Consider the following 21179-nt stretch of genomic DNA (forward strand, 5'->3'; position numbering starts at 1 on the left):
TAAAAAATTACTATAAGAAATTAAAGAGTAAAACCCTTCCATAAGGCAAATGTAAGAAGAATCAGGTGAAGAACGATGAACATAGGTGGGATGAGTAGTTTGCAGAACCCCAACCCAGATCTGGAAATAATCAGACCTTTAAAACAGAAATTACCAAACCGCAATGACCACAGAAAACAAGGATGCAATCATAATCAATTTGATGGACGTTATCATATCCATTACCTGTGCATTATGTTGCCAGTGATAATTTAGATAATTAAAAAGCACATTCCGCCTGGACTTTTGCTGTAGGAGGCACAGGCCACAACGTGTCAAGCAAGTGACAGGTCCCGATGACAACCCTAGCAGGAGCTGGATGAAGTGTCAGGTCCCGCACCAGCAAGAGTTAACGGGGTCGCCAGCCCAGGTGCATCATGTGCTATCAGACCAGAACTTTCATATTCCTCACTGCACACTGTCAAAAAGGAAGCACGTTTTACCAGGAAACACACTTAGCCAGGAGCAAAGAGATCAGAATTCTTGTGCTATACTTCTGGTCACCTTGCTTAAAGTACTTAAGTAACTAGCTTGAACCATATGTAAAATGAGAGGTTTGGTTTCCATTATCTTAGGAATCTATGCAAAATATATCATTGCATAGGTTAGTACATTTATGTGTCTGTTTACATTAATGCATGCATCTCCAACTGTTTTCTTAAAAACTAAAAAAAGGTTAGCATGTTAAGTGCCAAGTGACTTGTATCCCAATGTGCTGAAATAAGTTCCTGCGAGGAATCATATTTAGTCAATGCACTTGGTTATACTTCTACAGTACCTTATAACAGGTTTCATTTAAATCATGATGAAAGCTTATGAGGAATGCTGTAGAAATTAAAGGACTATAGACCAGAAACACCTAAAAAAGCTTATTAAGAGGCTAGGGTGCTCAAGGAAATAGGAACATAATTGAAGAACTCTTAATGTACATTTTATGAGCACATTTGTTCCTGCAGAGGCTCATAAAGCAGAAAAGTAGCCAATGCAATCTCTCTATTTCTGAAAAACGGAAAGGATCCAAAAACGCATTGGGCTATTACTATCTAATTTAATGACCACTGTGGCAAATGTCATAGAAACAATTTAAAAGGATCAAGTGGAGAGCATTTCACATTTTGATTAAGGCAAATACACGTTATTTCACAAAACTCATCACTGTTCTTTGAAAATGCTATTTCTGTATTTCTAACACAAGATAATCACATCACATGAACACTCCCAGAAGTGTCTTTGACAATTCCAGGCTTTGAAGGAAGTGGTGCACATTTAATAACACCAGCCATTAAAAGGAGCACATATTTCCAACATAAATAATGCTAATTTAACCTAAGTTTTGAAAACATGGGAGTTTTTCCCTGAATTTTTTTATTATATATCATAAAACATCCAGGGAAATAGCTTGACTCTCTAAAAAAGTAAATGTTTGTGGAATAAAGTTACATTATTTTGAAATGTTAGAATAAGATTGATGTAGTTCTTTATAAACAGGAAATGTTGGACTATTTAAATCCCACTTTTGTCTGATTTGAAACATTAGATTTGAAATTTTCTATTTATTTTCTGAAGTTAAAGACAAGGGGGATGTTTAAGTTTTCTTCTTTGACTCAGATTATGGAAATTAAATATAGAAAGAAATACCTGATAAGAAGAGGCCCTTTCACTACAGTCTATTAAACAGACTTAATGAGGGGCCCTTGGGTGGTCCAGTCAGTTGAACATCCAACTCCTGGTTTCAACTTGGGTCTTAATCTCAAGGTCATAGGATTGAGCCCCATGTTGGGCTCTGAGCTTAGTGAAAGTTTCTCTCCCCCCCCCCACCACTCACTCTCTCTTAGTGCTCTCTCTCTGAAATAAGTAAAATCTTAAAAAAAAAAAAAAACTGATCATAGAGAAGATATATTTGTTTATATTCATAACTTCTGACAGCCCCTGGAAAGAAGGAGTAAAATAAAGACTGGACAGCTCATTCAGAAGGAGTAAAATAAAGACTGGACAGCTCATTCTTTTCAGTCTGACCTGCTTTAAAAAAAAAAAAAAATAGCTCTAGGCTATTTTGGTTATTTGTTCCACAAGGAGTTTATAACCTGAAAGCAAATGTGACCGTATAAAGAGCTCATCCACTGGAGTGGATTTTATCTTTCTATTCTAAATAAAATGAAACACACTTGACAGCTATGGGTTTTCCAGAGATCCAGTACTGGCCCCATTCCCACCTCTTTGATTGATGGTTCCCCCTTCACGAAGAGACCTCACAGACCAACTGTTCTATAGGAGAGACATCTAAGTTGCCTTCACATGGGAGAAACATCTTTCCTAAATTAATCTATAAACCTAAAATGCAATCAGCTGGGATGGGCTGACTATGGTTCTTAAAAAACATCCACATTCTTATCCATGGAACCTGATAGAAGTTTCCCTTACATGGACAAAGGGATTTCACAGATGGGATTAAACTAAGAAAATCTTGAAATGAGAGGAGTATCCTGGTCACCCAGGTAGACAGAGTGCAATCACACAAGGATCCTTATGAGTGAGATGCATGAAAGGTAAGAATCAGACAAGAAGATGTGACCAAGGAAGCAGAGTTACAGTGCTGTAGGGCGAGGAGCCAAGACACAGGAGCGGCCTATAGAAGCTGCAGAAGGGAAAGAAATGAACTCTCCCTTAGAGCCTCCAGAAGGAATGCAGTCTCCCTGGTTCACCTTATACTTCTGACTGCTAGAACTGCTGATTCTAAATTTGCGCTGTTTGAAGCCACTGGTTGTAGTAAGTTGTTACAGCAGCAATCAGAAACTAGCACGCCAATGAGGTGCCCAAGGAAACCAAAATGGGTAACGGGGACCTCCGTTGTTCAGACACATTTATGCAATTTGTCTGTGCCCACATACTCCTGCACGGTTCTCCATATCATTAAAGAAAATTGAGGACTAATAGGTACATTGTAAATCAAACAGTTACTTCTCTTTCATGATTTCAATAACAAGTGCCTATTAATTATGTTTGTGCTTACAGCCACTTAAGATTTGAAGACACTTTAGCATATCATCATGAAAACAGGAGACAATACCTTGTTTGAAGCCTCCTCCGAACTTAGGGGAACACGGTTATAATGCTTTCTGATTATTTTTCTTTGTTGGCTGAAATAAATTAGTATATTCACCTGTGGCTTATTTTCCTCTCCACAGAATGCTTGGTGAAAGCTGTATTTTCAAATATAAAATACAAAATACTGATAAATTTGTTGTTTAAGCCGAAAAAAGCACTCAAAAAAAAAAAACAAATTACTAATTTTTAAGCACTATTAGGCTCAGCCATTGCCTTAATTATGTTGAAGAACAGGTAACACTGACGAGAGATAAATCTTATTCTCTGCTAAGTTATCTTTACTGGCACTTACTGTTTATTTAAGCCAAACAGGTATCTGTTGCACACTGATATGCCAGGCTCTGCACTGGAAACAAATAGATAAAAAAAAAAGTCCTTTTTTTTTCCCCCTCCGTCTTGGTGTTCACATGGTCATAGAGGAAGCCCCAGTTAAGAAAATACATGTATTAGAAGCACCGATTATGATAGTTATTCCAACAAATGTCCAAGTAGTAATGGACTGCAGAAATTGCTGGAACCATTGTTACTGAAAAGCATGACAGAGGAACCACTAGGCTTCATGAACATGTCCCAGTCTCCTAACCAGAAGGAAGCTGACCTGTTTCCAAAGCTGTATCACAGTTGGCATGTGTGACTCCTGGAAGACACAGATGACTTAGGTTGCTGTGAAGACGTACTGCCTCTTATCTGCCCTCTGCCAGATTGTAGGTTCTTGGAGAATAGGGACTCGGCCTCCTAAATGTTACATGTTTTCCCAGTAAAGAAGCTGCCAATTCATCTGGGGTTGTGTTTGTTCAGGGAAAATTTCTTTCAATACCTATTTTCATCATTTACGTTTATCAACATCAACTATAATGTATGGGTATAGTTCGTGCCACAACTGTTGTGAAAAATGCAAATACTAAAACCACAAAGAAGTATTTTCTTGGGCTTTAGTACATTTTGGTGTAAATTTCTGCCTCAACCAAAAATAAGTCTTCCTAATTTTTCCACAAGTGAGGCATGTGTAAGTTATGCATAATGGCCTAAAACATAATTGTCAAGTAGTTCAATTAATTCTGAGTCGTCTCTAAACGCTAAAACATTTTATTAACTATTTTATAGATGGAAATCACATTTGTAGGACTAGTCCACTAGATATCTAATTAATAAAATATTAGCTCCAGTAGTATCAAAAAAATTAAAAAGCCTGATACATAAGATTTGTTCAGGGCAGCCCCGGTGGCTCAGCAGTTTAGTGCCGCCTTCAGCCCAGGGCATGATCCTTGAGACCCGGAATCAAGTCCCATGTCGGGCTCCCTGCATGGAGCCTGCTTCTCCCTCTGCCTGTGTCTTTGCCCCCCCACCCCCACCATTTCTGTCTGTCATGAATAAATAAATAAATAAATAAATAAAATCGTAAAAAAAATGATTCGTTCTGGAAAGATTTGATTTCTCTGGTTATTTTACCAAAATAGATCTATTCTTTAAGCATACAGTGAAACTTGAGATAAACTTTTAAAATATAACTATGTTTAAGAAAAAGCGATAAAAAAACAATCAGAGTATGTGGCATTAACTAGAAAATCAGCTGGTAAGTCTATATATGTTAATACAGATTACTGATCTTAAAAAAAGACTTCAAATCTAAATATTTTTCTCTGTCACTAGGATGCCACATTCTTAGTTACAGGGGTTTAACTAGAATGATTTGTTCTGCTTTCCAACACAAGCAGAAAATGTCAGGTTTCCAATTCAACAGACTATAAATGAAGATCGGCTTGCACACACACAGACACACAGAGTCACTTGGAGGATGATTTTTTTCTAGATGTACTCTAGAAAACACAGCCTCAGGATGATTGATTTCTGATGCTAATTGCTGTTCTGCATGTATCACACTCTTCATGGTCCAGACAGTTATGACAGAAGAGGTGCTACTTCCATAATCAATTCTGGCATGAGGGACGCAATGCCGGTAGATGATGTGGAAAAATACGGACCAGACATTTCATCCATAATTGATTACAAACCTAATGTATTATTCCAAAAACCACAATTCTACTCCTAGCTGATTCCTGTTAAACTATTTCTTCCTGTTGCTGTTTTGCTTCTCATGGAGTATTTCCATGAGTTTCTAAAATTGGATTAATAAACTAAGACAAAGATCTCCTACAGCAATTAGAGCAAACTGAATGCTCTAGACTCCATGTTTCCCTGAAATATCAAATTCCACCAACTGCACACGAATGATCTGTCCTGGAAGATTACGAACATTAAATAAAAGATCTAGTTTCACTCAGAACCACAATTGTGATTCCTTCCTCCTTCATAAATATAATTATATTAATATTTGATGACCATTATGTGAATGAATTATTATATTTGGGCTGTGAAAAAACAATATTTTAAGGATGTATTTATATTTAGGTGGTAAAATGTAATACTTCAGTCAATATTCTAGCTTCTCCACTTGAATATGTAAAAACTTATAGTATTCTTATATTTTGTAATTATAACTTAAATAAGAATTTATATTACATTCAATATGTAATTTTACTACTACTTCTAGGGAGCCTAAAACTTTCAAGATGTTCCTATGCATTTTCCCATTGCATTAATCAAAGATCCTTTAACAGTGACCAGCTATGTGTTAGAAACGGGCAAATTCATTCAGGGAATACTCATTGAAAGAATTAACTGTATAATTAACCAGCGATTGGTTGATTAAATGAATTAACTACCTCAATTTGCCTGGCTGCATAATTATACACTTTAGCATTTTTCCAAAGGATGTGGTACTTCTCATTTATTCAGCAAAGGTCTACTATGTGTACATGATGTTCAAAAGCAACGCACTCGGGACTAAAAATTATAGGGGAGGGGGGTCGAAAACACATTGATTTGGAGGCTTAGAGGGAATTCAGACCGGTAGTCTCAGGATGCCATCATCACAGAGTGCAGAGTAAGAAAACAAGCATTCTAGGAAATGAGGCTTTTTGAAAGAAGAGAAGATATCAGAAATGGACTTGTGAATGATAAGCAAGTAAAAGCAGTTGAAGACAATAATTTAGGGGAAATAAAGACGACTCCCAGTAGAGGAAAGGACATATGCAAATGTCTGGAAGCAAGAAATAATGTGGGATGGAAGTAAAAGTCTATGAGCCTGGCTGGAATACACTGAACAAAAGAGAATCAAGAAATGGAACTTGGAAGTCAGCAAAAGCTAGATCTTCGTGGGTATGTGAGGCATATTAAGAAATTTAGAGTCCATCTTATGGGCAACCAAAACCAATTAAGCATATTTTTTTTAAAAAATGCTCAGGGTACCTGAGGCGTGGCACAGTTATGTAAGTATCCAATTTTTTAAAAAGATTTTATTTATTCATGAGAGACACATGGGGGAGGGGAAGAGACAGAGAGGGAGAGAGAGAGAGAGAGAGAGAGAGATAGAGAGAGGCAGAGACACAGGCAGAGGGAGAAGCAGGCTCCATGCAGGGAGCCCGACATGGGACTCGAACCCGGGTCTCCAGGATCATGCCTTGGGCCAAAGGTGGCACTAAACCGCTGAGCCACCCAGGTGCCCAGCATCCAAATCTTGATTTCGGCCAGGCCACGATCTCAGCATCATGAGACTGAGCCCCAATTGGGGTTCCAGGCTCACTGCAGAGTCTCTTTGAGGTTCCCTCTCCCTTTGCCCCTCTCCCCATGCTCTTGTCCTCTGTCTCTCTCCCTAAAATAAATCCATCTTGAAAGAAAAACGAAAACCATTAGAACAGACTTGCACCCTAGCAGTGTGGCAAAGGGAAGGGAAATCATTCCAGCCAGAAAGCACTGCTCTGTAGTCACTGCAGTTTCTGCTGTGTCATCTACTTCCATATCATTTCTCTTCAATCAGGTTACATGGTTGGCAATAGGTACCTTTAAGACTTAGGGGAGATATACCTTCCCTGTTACTGTGAATTTCCATAAAAATAAAGCAGAATAGTTGAAAAAGTAGGAAGAATTTACTATCCTTTCATTAATAACAATACTCCAACTTTCCTCAGTGGAAAAGTGGAAATGAAAAGTGGAAAAAAAAAAGTGATCACGTGGTCATTGCATTATGTCAATTCACTAACAAGACTTTAAGAATTCTACTTTATTAAAAGAGAATATTAGAATATGACTAGTATTTCAAATTAAAGCCTGTTTCTCATAATGGATAAAATAAGGAATTGGGATGATAAAGGATCTATATAAAACTATAGTTTTTTAAAACAATTATTAATTTGGGAGAGAGAAGAGTGTGTGCGCACACAAGCAGGGGTACAGCAGAGAGAGAATCACAAGCAGACTCCACATGAAGCACAAAGCCCACGTTGGGGCTCCACCTTACAAACCCCAAGATCATGATCTGAGTCAAAACCAAGAGTGGATGCTTCATTGACTGAGCCACCAAGTGCCTGTATATGGTTTTATTAGTTTAAAAACATTAATGTGTTTAACTAGGCCAAGCCTATATTATCCATTGCCCTAACCCATAATCACATATTTTTATCATTGATGACATAAACAATAGAAACGTAAAATATTAGATTTTAATGTTACATATTTTATTCTTTTTAAATTTTATATTTATTCATGAGAGACCCTGAGAGAGAGGCAGAGACACAGGCAGAGGGAGAAGCAGGCTCCCTATGGGGAGCCTGATACGGGACTGGATCCCAGGACCCTGCGATCACAACCTGAGCCAAGACAGACACTCAGCCACTGAGCCACCCAGGCATCCCAGTTTTACACATTTTATATTTGTATTGTACTTATCAAGTTTGTGATTTCCTTAACTCTGAAACCTGATGGAACTTGTTTGTTACATCTCTTAGGCTCTGGACAAAAAAATAAGCCTGTGTTCATTCATGCTCCTCTGGGCAGTGATCCAGGACTATCTTTTCACGTAGTTAACACATAGGTGAATTCGTGACAATAATGCATTGACAGAAGAAAATTAGAACAAAACACCTTAATACATTATAGTAGTGACAGCCCCTACCAAAATAGGTTTTCAAAGGCCATGGAACACGTCCTCAGGTGTCCTAATATTATTGACACTACTCAAATTTATAATCCAGGACACTTTTGCAATAGAGCATACACCTTCCACATTCCAAGTTTGCTGTTGCCATTAACATGTTCGAAAGGGGGATCCCTGGGTGGCGCAGCGGTTTGGCGCCTGCCTTTGGCCCAGGCGCAATCCTGGAGACCCGGGATCGAATCCCACGTCGGGCTCCCGGTGCATGGAGCCTGCTTCTCCCTCTGCCTGTGTCTCTGCCTCTCTCTCTCTCTCTCTCTCTCTCTCGGACTATCATAAATAAATAAAAATGTAAAACAAAACAAAACAAAACAAAAAAAAACATGTTCGAAAGGTTCTTCTATGATATGGAATCTTAAAAAAATAAAGAGAAGCTGTATCAACAGTTCCAAGTATCAGGACTTCTAGCGTATACTGCTATAGTAAATCCCAACTCCTGAAAAACCTTTGATAATAATTTTCAGACCGCAGCAGGCATTCATATTTCTGTCTGTGTCAGCCTCTCCTCCACATATTTACCTGTTAATTTATCTACCATCTTGCAGGTTTATTTGCGTATCACCATTTCCCAAAGAGTTTGACAAAATTTATAGAACTACATTTAGTTCAATGGATAAAACGTAAAAAGAAGTGGAAAACTGACAAGGAGAAGCAAGCTGGTTTTGGTTTAATGACAACAGTATACTAGATGCTAGGCATCTGGATGTTTGATTTTGTCAAAGGCTGAAGTCTTTTATTGCAATCACTGATTTAACAAATCCGACAGCCTTACCTTAGGAATTGTCTATTTCAAAAGTAAAATCATAAAATTTAGGCCCCACATCTCACACTTTTCTGACTTTCAGTTAACTATTACATTTTTAGTGACTATATTTATTTCTAACCTTTAAATTCAAGAGGTGACGTTGATAATCTTCACTTCTAAAAACAACTTAAGTACATTGTTCTTCATTTTTCAAGCCAGATGGTATTGCAACTGTCTTTTTTCAAATAAGGTATAATGAAGCTAGTCAAAAAAATCTGTCTTTCAGAGTGAAATTATAAATGTAAACAAGAGAAAATTCATCTTTTTGTCCTCAATAAATATGTGTCAGTAGGAAATCTATTTCTAATACCTTTAAGAATAAGCCAAGATTTTTATGGTGTTACTCAAGGGTCACGGATACATGTGATCCTTAATTATTTATGAAAACAAAGACACATATTTTCCAATAATTTCCTTTTAAAAATGTAAAATTGATGAGTATCACTGAGAAAAAATATAATCTAACTTCTTTTCACCTCCACTGCTCCATTCCTTATACCTTCCATGCCCTATGCTTATCAATAAGTTATTTAATCCACCCATTATCTACTAAGACAATTTTTTAAAAAGAGGTATTCACATTAAGCAATTACATTAACAGTTGTATATATGATGACTCCAATATGTCTGCTTCCAGAACTAATGATCTCATTTCCCATCTTAACCACTGAAATCCACCCAAAATACACCAATCATCAACTGGCCAGATTTTCCTGTTTATTGTCTCATACTCTTCTAATATATCTTATGGACTGCCATCCATTTTTACTTCAAACATTATTAACTGTCCATGTCATTAGCTCCCAGCAAGGAACACATTGTCTTCTGCAGCATGGTCCCAATTTCAGGAAAGAAATTGTCTTATATACTGCCTTCTTAGTAGATGCACAGAAATGTGTCAGGAACTTAGGGTGATATAAAGATGTCTTCAATCATTACACAAAACAGTACAAGATAACATCAGACAGATACTTTGACAAACTGTATAAACCGGTTAAGTACTGATGGAAGAGGCTAGTTGGAATAGCAACAGAGCCATGAAACATGAGTGGGTATCAGCTAGACTGAGAAACAAAGAGTCCTTCATACAAAAACAAGGGCAAACAACAATGTATATTCGGCTATTATTGGGAAAATCATCTTGACATTTTCTAGAGAAAAGGTTGGCAAAGTGTTAAAGCATTTTATAAAAGAACAATATCTGGAAGACAGTTTGGAATTTAGAGGCAAACTTTAAAGACATTTAGGGAAAGGTAGTCCATAGATTTTGTAAAAACATTATTTTAATAACCAACACTAAGAGAAAACATTGGTTTCCACTATAAATCTTCCTGTACACTGTTAATTGGTCTTTAGCATTCAGCGAAATGCTTTCCTGAAAACCTTTTATAAAAATTTTAATTATTCATTCATGAGACACACAGAGAGGCAGAGACATAGGCAGAGGGAGAAGCAGGCTCCCTTTGGGGAGCCCAATGTGGGACTTGATCCCAGGACCCTGGGATCATGCCCTGAGCTGAAGGCAGAAGCTCAACTGCTGAGCCACCCAGGTGTCCTGTGAAAACTTTATACAAAATATTAGAACTTCCAAGCTCACACGAAAATACCCTGTTGCTTTGAAAACTATTAACTTGTTAAATGTGTGCCACAATTTAGTAAAATGGAAGAATGCATTAATTATCAATGAGCCACCTTTATACTTCTGATTAATAGTTAGAGGTTAATTTTGAAGAAGGAAGAGAGCCACTCATCTTGAAGATATCCACAATCTTGTTACAGGATGGACTGACAGACAATTGTGACTGTGTGAAAGTTCACACTATGGTATATAAACAATGTATAACATTTATTTTTCTTGATTAAAAACATTCTCCCAAAACACCTGTTTGAGAATGTGATTTGTAAGGCATTATATAATTCTATAATTGTTCAGCGACCACTGGGAAATAAAATGTAAAAAAAAAAAAAAAAATCAGATGTTCATGTTAGGTACAAGGACATGTACAAAGGACTATGAAAGTAAAGTGTCTTAAAAGGTGTGTTTCATGCCTAAATGTATATACTATTTTTATTTTTAACAGTTGTTGACATCTTCACATGATCAGAACAAAAATTCATGGAAGTCCACGGCCCATGGTTTGGCAACATTACATTCGAGCCACCTGTGAGCTTTTTGCCAGATTGATCCAGAGGCTTGGATGCCAGACAACCCTCCTCAAGCACTTCAATCCTATGGCAACAGGCTGTGGAATAATGAGAGGTTGATTTGGTTTTCATTATTGTGAATGTAGGCATTTTCATATTACAGACACATAACCTTTTACTGTTACTGAATTACTATATGTGCCCCTAGAGGGTGGCATGTCCACTATTCAGCCTCTGTTCCTGCCCCCAACTCCCACTATTTTTTTTTTTTTTTAAGAAAGCCCTATGCACAAGGTAGGGCTTGACCTCAAGATCAAGAGTAGTATGTTCTATAGACTGAGCCAGCCAGGTGCCCCCTGCACTCTGAAAAGATTTCATAGAATTTCCCCTCAGAATACCAACAGACACCATTCCAAAACTCAGGATCCAATGAAATAGTCCTGGTGGTTTGGGATTTCTGAGGAACATATTAATGCCCACAGTATATGCACATTTAAATAATTCTGTAGGTGTTACTGTAACGACAGCAGATAAACCTAAATGAATGTCATTTACCCCACAATCTATCTTAAGGGTAAAAACTCTGAGTCAGAGGTATACTACTTGTCTAATTTCTCATTAAGATTTTCATTAAAAAAAAAAAAAAAGATTTTCATTAAAGTTAAAATTTCATTTAAAATAGACTTAATTTCAAGTTTGAGCACTAACTTTTCCATCAGAAACAGTTATCTCCTACATAGAGTGTGTCATCAGATGAAAACAAACCTAACCCAGGCTAAAGATGCATTTGTCCACAGTAGTCTGACGAGGCCAAAACTACATAGTTTTTCATATTTATCATTATTAGTCTATGTTGCCTGCAGGCATATCCTAATGAAACTCCTTGCTCCTGGTAACACATTTCAAGCTGCCAGAATGTACAACAGAAGGAGAAATCAAATATAAATTTATTTAATGCACAGAGCGAGCAGCAGGTTATCAAACACTCTAAACAAAACATTTATTTTTTGTCGTCCCTCCCTCCCCCGTGGCACACCTACTTGTCAGTGGATCACTGACAGTCTCAATTTTCAGTTAAAGCTTATAGCATTAAAAAAAAAAAAAAAAAGCCTAAAGTACAATTGAACTCTGTACTTTAAGGATTTTATTTATTATTCATGAGAGATACAGAGAGAGAGAGGCACAGACATAGGCAGAGGAGAAGCAAGCTCCCTGCAAGAGCCCAATGCAGGATTCGATCCCAGGACACCGGGATCACGACCTGAGCCTCAACCACTGAGGCATCCAGCAGTCTCTAGAATGTTATGTTCTTATGGAATTTCATGGATAATTGCTTTCTATCACATCTTTATTGTTTGCTTAATTTTGATTCCTGGATCAAATCTTGAAAAGTTTTCAACATCTCAGGGGTATGCATAATCAAAAACAAGAACCAAATGTGAGTATCTGAATAACTCTCCTTTTAGTCAGATAGCATCTCGTCAATTGTCTTTTAATGAATTTTGCATGAGGGTTTCTTCACTAAACTGATAAACCAAAGTAATGATATTGAAAAAAGTGTTTTTCAGAAACAGGTTTTAGATACACTCTTTCCTCATGAACAATTGTAAGTTAGTCTATGAAAACAGTTTTGGTTGGTAACGTTTTAAGCTGCCAGAAACAGCAGTGTGGTGAGATCTAAAATTAATTTAATCAAACCAAGTTAAGTCTATGAGATGACATTACAAATTTCAAAACAATATCAAGGCAAACCTAAGGGGATAGACGTTGGGTCGGCCAGTTCCTATAAAATAGTATTAGAATACAAATTACTTGAAAAATTGGGAAAGCAATCAAAAGTAAATTTGCTGCTCAATCTAGATAAATGTTGAGAGAGAGAAAAAAAATCACTATGCAAATCCTAAGGGTAAATAAATAGAAGGATATCTAGCTCATCATCAAAAAGGCTTGAAGTTAATTCATAAGTTTATTCGGGATTTGAAATCTTTTCAGCTCACCTTGCTTTCCTGTTGGTTACTACAAGATAATACTATGGTGTGAAAGTATTTATTCACACTAGGCCTGACTCACTCAAGAGACACAAGATTATATTGTGCAATAGATTCCATTTTTGAAACATCTATTGAATATACATGATAACCAAATATGCTTATAAATCTTAAAAGTATCTAACTAGATTAAGGTCAAACATGGATTGTTTTCAAGGTAAAAAAAAAAAAAAAAAAAGCAACTTTTCCTCTTATGTAACTCAATCTTTTTTTTTTTTTTTTTTTTTTTTTTTTAATGTAACAGCGCCAGTCAGGAGTTATACAGATAGACACATTCTTGGGTTGCCTGGGTAGCTTGGTGGGTTGAGCATCCAACTCTTGATTTCAGCTCAGGTCATAAGCTCAGAGTCTTTAGATCAAGCCCTGCCTGGGGCTCCAAGCCCAGTAGGGAGTCTGCTTGTCCCTCTCCTCCTCCACCTTATGTTCTTGCTCATGCTAACAAATAGATAAAACTTTTTTTTTTTTTTTAATAGCCACATTCTTCAGATACAGTCATTCTGACTCAGTTTAAGGTTCAGTCATGAGAAACTTGCCAATATTAAACTATATTTTTCTCACAAAACCAGTAATCTCAAATGCTTCAACACAATACGCTTGCTTCCCTCACATCTTAATCTGAATTCATCCTCAAGACCCAAGTTTAAAAAGAAAAAGAAACAGGGGTGTCTGGGTGGCTCAGTTGGTTAAAAGTCTGCTTTTGGCTCAGGTGGTGATGTCAGGGTCCTGGGATCGAGCCCCACATCGGGCTCCCCGCTCAGCAAGAGTCTGCTTCTCCCTCTCCATCTGCCTCCTCTCCCTGCTTATGTGCTTTCTCTCTCTGCCAAATAAATAAATAAAATCTTAAGAAAGGGAAAGAGAAAAAAGAGCTATCTTAGGGCTACTACATGCAGTCTTTACCATTTGTCCTCACAGTGGTGTTTGCCACAGCAGACTCTGCTCACCTAAGGGCAAGCAAAAGATCTTTCCCCATTGCTCATGGAAGTTATAACTCCTAGTATATGTGAATGTGACTTTATCTGGAAATAGGGTCTTTGTGCAATGAAATGAAGTGGAGTTTGTTTGGGATTAGACTGGCCCTTAATCCAATGACTGGGATCACTATGGCAGCAAGTAGAGCCAGAAGGACATGCGCACACAGGAGAACACCATGCTCAGCGGAGGCTGACTGTGAAGTGCGGCACCTGCAAAGTGAGGAACACCCAAGGTTGCTCTCAACCAACAGAAGCAAAGCCAGAGCCACAGAAAAGATCCTTCCCCTGAACCCCCAAGAAGGAACTGCTCATAATGATGCCTTAACTGTGGACTTCGGTCTTTGAGAACTCTGAGAATAAATGTCTGTTGTCTCAAGCTCCCAAACTGTGTTCATTTCTTATGGCCATCTTAGGGCACATAGTGGTCAAGGGCATCTTCACCTGAGGTTCCCATAAGAACCACAGTGGTCTTCCCCCGCCCACGCTGTCTCTCACTCACTGAAAGTTGCAAGAAGAGGGTGGTACTGACATTTGATATGTCAAATCATGTTTTCTGGAGAATCATGTACCATGAGGAAAATGATGCCCCTCCATCCTTCTTTATGCTCTGTTAGGTGGGACCAAAGCAGTTGCCCTTGTGCCTAAAGCATCTTATGGTACATGATGGACTAGATATTTGTATCCCATCAGAGTTCATGTGTTGAAATCCTAAGCCCCCTCTCGTCACATGATGGTCTACAGAAGTCAGGGGACCTTTTGAGTAAGGGACAGGCAGGGCTAAAGACATAGATAGGGGGCCACAGAATCAGGCTTACAAAAAAAAACCCCAAAATGCAGAGATGAAAGGAAACCAGAGATAAATAAATCAGACCATCCTGTCCCAGGCGTCAGAGATGGAATCTTGCTAAAACAGCTACTTGTGGCCAATGAAGAATTATGGGACCCTAAAGAGAAAGTGAGACATTTAGGTGTTATCACTACTCCTTACTCAAGGGTGATATCAATAGAGATGTTAGAATGATTTAGTTTTCCTGGTTGGCTTTCAATAATAATAATTAAAAAAAAAAAAAAAAAAACTACAAGCACCCTGTGACAACCCTGTCAGGACCCCTCTTACTCTTACTCCTAAGAGCTCTCTGTATCCTTGCTTACTCAACTTCTAACACTTTACCCACTCTCCTTTGTCCACGAGATTCATCCCTCGACTCCATGAGACAAGACCCTAGCTCTCCTGCTTCAATTTGGGAGGTCATTAGGTCATGAGGGGAGAGCCTGCATGAATGGCATCAGTGCCCTTATAAAAGCAATCCCAGAGAGCTCCCTCAACCCCTTGGCGATGTAAGGATACAGCCAGAAGACAGCTATCAATTTGGGCCTCCAACCACACACCCACTTGGCTAGTGTGTTGGTCTTAGCCTTCACAGCTTCCAGAACTGAGAAACCAGTGAGTGTTGTTTAATCCACCCCGTCTATGGTATACTGTTACCAGCAGTCCAAACAGACTGTCGACACATTGCACCAGTGAAAAGAACCCTTCTGTGTTTGTTTTCATTTTGCTTGCAGCTCCCTCTTCCCTGCGAAGTGTAATGAGCAGTTGGTGGTTGAGCTGAAGGACAGTCACGGAGTCGTCTGCAGAATTCACTCTTCCCTACATATCTGCTTTTCTCTTTCTTCTAAACAAGTACTTATTTCATAACCCATAGGAGTCCAGGGTTTAGACGGGGGATGTGGCTGTGGGGTTAGGCAGGCGACGGACATGAATTTTCTTCTAGAAATATATGGGTATGTTTGAGTCCTACAGTCTAAGCTCAAGCTGGGAATCAACCATGTCTAGTGGAATCTACTAAATTTCTCCTTCAGAAATATTCTTGGGTTCTTAAATATCTGCTGTATTAATGTGGAAGAAGGAGATGCAGATGTTTATCACGAAGATGTTGGGTATGTGAAGTCACATATAGGAAGAAGGAAAAGATCTTAGGAGAAATAAAGAAAAAGAGGTAAATTCTTGACTAAATATGCAGGAAACTTAAAATATGTTTTATACCAACAACCAAAATAAACAAAAAAGACATGGGTGGGGAAAAATAAGGGTGCTTCAAGCATGCCTATCCATGCCCAAGCAAAGTTAACAGGATCCCCATAAAGTTCACAAAGTCACATGTACACAAACATTGAGGCTCACAAAGTATGCACATGATCTTAAAAACAACTTCACATAAAACACTGAAAGGGTCTGTTAAATATTCTTCATATTGAAGGGGAACAGAATACACCATCCCAAAAGGTGTCACTGGCATGTGGATCATTTTGACTGATCAAGTCCTAGCTAGCTCAGGAAAAAACTCTCACCTCTCCCTTAACTGCCTAAAATACCTTAGATAGGGGAGCTGTACTCATAGACAGCTAGGACCTGGGGTCACTTTTTTGATCTGAAAACCTTACAGACCTCGTGGGGCAAACACCTAATTGCCAAACCTCTGCTTTTAACTTTCCCTTTGAAGCCCTGCCTCCTCAGGGCCCCATCCTATCCCCCTTTGCCTCCGAGTCTCATGTTTTTACAGGAATCCCGTACATATGAAATTTGTTTTTCTCCTGTCCATCCATCTTATGCCAATATTAAAACAGCCAAAGAACCTGGAAGCGGAGAAGGGAAAATATCCTCACCCTTACGGTACTAAATAATCAGTAGAACACAAAGTTGTAAGAGATAAAGTACACTGAGGATAAAAAAAATAGATTTGCTTTCTCTAAAGATAAAATATGAAGATGATTTTCACCACTTGGAAACGGGCAGGACTGGAGACAGCACTCAGGATGTTCTAATAAACTGAGAAAAGACATGTATCAGCAAGCTCACTGATGGTAACCCAGGAATTTTGAAAGAACAGAAAGCTTTGCAAGTGCCACCTGCTGCTAAGATGCAACTTGTAGGTAGGTTTGTTTGGGCCGCACTCAGCTCAAGAAAAAGCAATGCAATGCCTTTCGAGGGAAGTTCTTCACACCCAGTACCCCTCCTTGTGAGAAGGACAGGTTAACCCGGGCTTGTTTACATCCTCTTCCTGCATGATCTCCAGCCAGGAGGGGGAGATGATCTCATTGTTCAAAGGGGTGTGGTGCTGGCAAAGAGGTTCATTTCTGGACTCTTCTGCATCAATTATGGAGTTTATTATAAAGTGCAACTTCATTAATGAAAGATAACTTACAGGGGAAAAAAAAACAAGGTTCTGTTAAAGGCAAATAGAATCATAATCAGGTTGCAAGAAATCTATTGGAATAATTTGTAAGAAGATAAAGAAGGAGAGAGATGAACAGGATTTAAAGGTTGTAATTTACTTGAGTATCTTCCCCGTGTCCTGAAGTTTCCTGTCAATGACTGTTTAATAAATGCAATTGCCAAGGGCATTTGCAGGAGAGGGACTATTTTCATCCTAAGTAAAAACACTTACAGGTAATAAAATAAAAGTCTATATGGCCATGCCCCTGCCTAAGAAATAGGGAATAAACAATATTGATATAACAAACCATTAGGCTAATTAAATATGAACATAAGGTAAACATTTTTACTCTTTATCATAAATATGCCCTTATTCAATGGAAATTAGGTCTGAATAGCAGTTTAAAAGCTAATGAGTCTTAGCTCCTGCTTCCGTGAGGTTTATCCTCTCTAAAAGGATCCTGCCAGTGGGGCCACTGCTACCAGGAGTTAATTAGGCCTTCTGGCCATCATAGCAAGGAAAGGCAACAGTTTATTGTGCTCTTTAATGAACACTTTGTTTCTTAATTTTATTATATTTCTCCTACTTTTGGCATATTATATCTAAACAAGTGTGATTGGTGCTTAAATATAATTTCAGGATGGTCAGAAAAATATCTAATTTTGGTCACGTGTAGATCACTTCTTTACCTTATTCAGACATATTAAAATTTAGGATCCTTGAGAGTTTTTGTGGGCATAGCGTGCCAGGGCACTGGGAAAACTTAATTTGTACAGCCACCACGTGAAAACAATTCCATGTCCTCCAAAACTGAGATGCTGGGGTGAGGGGGTGGGGATAGTGAACTTCTCTTCATTAAAGTGCAAAACCTGTTTCACCGTTTTCTAAATGCAGAAGATATGCATAAAACATGTCCTATGACTACAGACCACAATTAGCTTGTTGCCAAGGCTGTCTGTCTTAATAAGTACATAAATAAGTAACGTTTATATCAGTATGTTATGGCTATTGCGGAAATGAATTGCAAGGAATTTCTCTTATATGGATTTTCCATGGTGTATTTATTTATCAGTTGTTATGTGAATGCCTGCAACGTAGTCCTCAATATTTTCAAATATACTAATGGGTAAAATAGACTTAGTGAATTGTAATATCTTTTGTACGAGGAGATCCCATTAGTTTCCTTATTGCCAGCCTTCTAAGACATAAAGAAATAGATCCTATATTTGTGTAGAGCCTCTCATGGTGAGCAGTTGTACACATAAGAAATCCTAAGTATTCACAAAAATGTCCAAAATTTAATGACAACAACATCCATTATCAAAGTATTGTTGATACTGAAAAATTAATGGTAACTTAATAACTCCACAACAGACAATGGTTAAATTCTAGTACACTCATTAGGCAATATGATAAAACAAATAAAAATGAGATGAGGGAAGAGTTATTACTAATGGAAAAAATGTGTAAATGCAGCTTAAACAAAAGGGAGGTCAGAAATTAAGAATAAAGGGGCACCTGGGTGGCCTTGTTGGTTAAGTGACTGAGTCTTGGTTTTGGCTCTGGTCATGATCTCAGGATCATGCGATGGAGCTCTGCATATGGCTTCATGCCCAGCTGGAGTCTGCTTGGGTTCTCTCTCTCCTCTCCTTCCGCTCTTCACCCCCCACCCCATCCCTATGCACTCATCCTTTCTCAAAAATTAAATAAATAAATAAAGATCTTTAAACTAATGCCTAAAAATACAGAAAAATCCAATTTTATTAAAGAACCACCAAAAAAAAAAAAAACAGAGAAAATTTTCATCACACATAAATTAAGCACTGTTAAGTATGTTCAAAAAATATAAGTGGTGCTTTAGACCTAGGTGTTGGGGTAGGGTATCAATTACTTTTTTCTTTTTTCTTATACTATACCTTCCCCATCTTCTAAAATTAAAACCATAGTGCTAGGATAATGAAATAAATTTTGTCAACTTTGAAAAGTATACATGATTTCTAACTGTCCTTATCAATGTATGTAAGAGCACGCACTATCATAAAACAGTTCCCAAAGTTTAATTCTCTCTGGTTCTCAAAAAAAGTTAATTATCATGTTATCACCTAGAAAACAGATCTCACACAAAGATGAATATTATCTATTTAATATTATCTATTTAATCTGGTTTTAAAAAGACAAAATAAGCTTGTCCTAGAGGTCTAGTTCAAACCAGAACTGAGCTACATGTAGCAAAAACTATCTCTTAGATATTTTCATTTTATTTTATAAGTCACACTAACAACAGCATGGTTCATAAGGAGAGAGTTATGGCTAAAAGTAGAAACATTCCTAAGTGAAGGGTAAAGAACAAGAGCACACCATACAGCAAGAAATGTTAACATAAAAATAGAAACAACTTTAAAAAAATTCCCTCTGCCAAGAGATTTATGACAAACACAATGAAAAGGCAAAGTAATATAGTCTGAAATGTTTCAAAGGGTAATGTATGTTGTCAGTTGCCACATTTGGTTTTTATCTGGTCATGCAAAGTGTCTTTATGTACTGTTTTGTAACAAAGATGTCTTGAAAATGCTCAGAAATGTTTAGAAATATATGTATATATTTCGTCTCCTTATTTTGGCCTTAGGTAGCTAGCTGAATTGAAACAGCCAAGGCATGGGTGGTTCGGGATTTTGACTCTTTAGTGATCAATCTAGACTGTGCCATGCTCAATTTAACCATAATAAACCAATCCATCAAACTATACCTATCCAGTTGCTATGCTCAGACAGGTGATTTAAGTAAAATCAAGAAGCATTTCAACAACAGTTACCTTCCAATATTAAAGAAGGGGGGCATACAGAAACTCAGAGACAGGCACACAGAGAGAAAGCCAAGGGCCAGGCATAGTTCCCACCAGTTACATGGTACAATTAAAAGCACATTCAAAATTGTCTCTCCCTGTTAACGTTTGGTTGGAATTTTGCAAGGTTTCTCAAGTGTGTTCATCTGGAAACACTATCATCAGGTCTCACTATAACTCAAAGTTCATGAGGTATTTCATGCTATGTCTTCATTCCTTTTTAAGCAAACTTGCCTACAACCCATACTGTGTGTAAGACACTGTGGAAGGTGGTAGAAGTACAAGTTTTATGGATGCAACACATCTCTAGCTCTCAAGAGAGCTTACAGACAGATGAGAGAGACAGAATGTAGCCAATAAATATAGTCACTGTTAAGGAGAGAATTGTAACCGAAGTGTGCAATAGCTGCTCCAAGAAGAGGCCTCACAGAGAAAATCCATCCATCAGGTCTTTCGGGGAACCATAAGTAATGCAACAAGGACACATCCTAGGATGAAGACTGAGTCAAGCAATATAATTTGAGAGGGAAAGATAACAGGAACCAAACCTTAAGAACAATTGTCTGAGGGCAGCCCTGGTGGCTCAGCAGTTTAGTGCCACCTTCAGCCCAGAGCGTGATCCTGGAGACCCGGGATTGAGTCCCACATTGGACTGCATGGAGCCTGCATCTCCCTCTGCCTGTGTTTCTGCCCCCACTCCCGGGTTCTCATGAATAAATAAATAAAATCTTAAAAAAAAAAAATCTTAAAAAAAAAAAACAATTGTCTGAAGTTTTCCTCATTAAACTCATCCAAGGAATTTCCTACATCTGTGTCTGTTTACTTTCCTCTATTAGCAGACCCTTTCTTTGTGATTCCAATTTACTATATGATTTGTAATGCATTTTCTAAAGAAAAATATGATGCAGAAAAGTATTGCCCACAGGATATCGAAACACCAAAAGTACTAACAGGAATGA

This window comes from Canis lupus, chromosome 16 (genome assembly GCF_011100685.1).
Source record: "Canis lupus familiaris isolate Mischka breed German Shepherd chromosome 16, alternate assembly UU_Cfam_GSD_1.0, whole genome shotgun sequence".
Classification (NCBI taxonomy): Eukaryota; Metazoa; Chordata; class Mammalia; order Carnivora; family Canidae; genus Canis; species Canis lupus.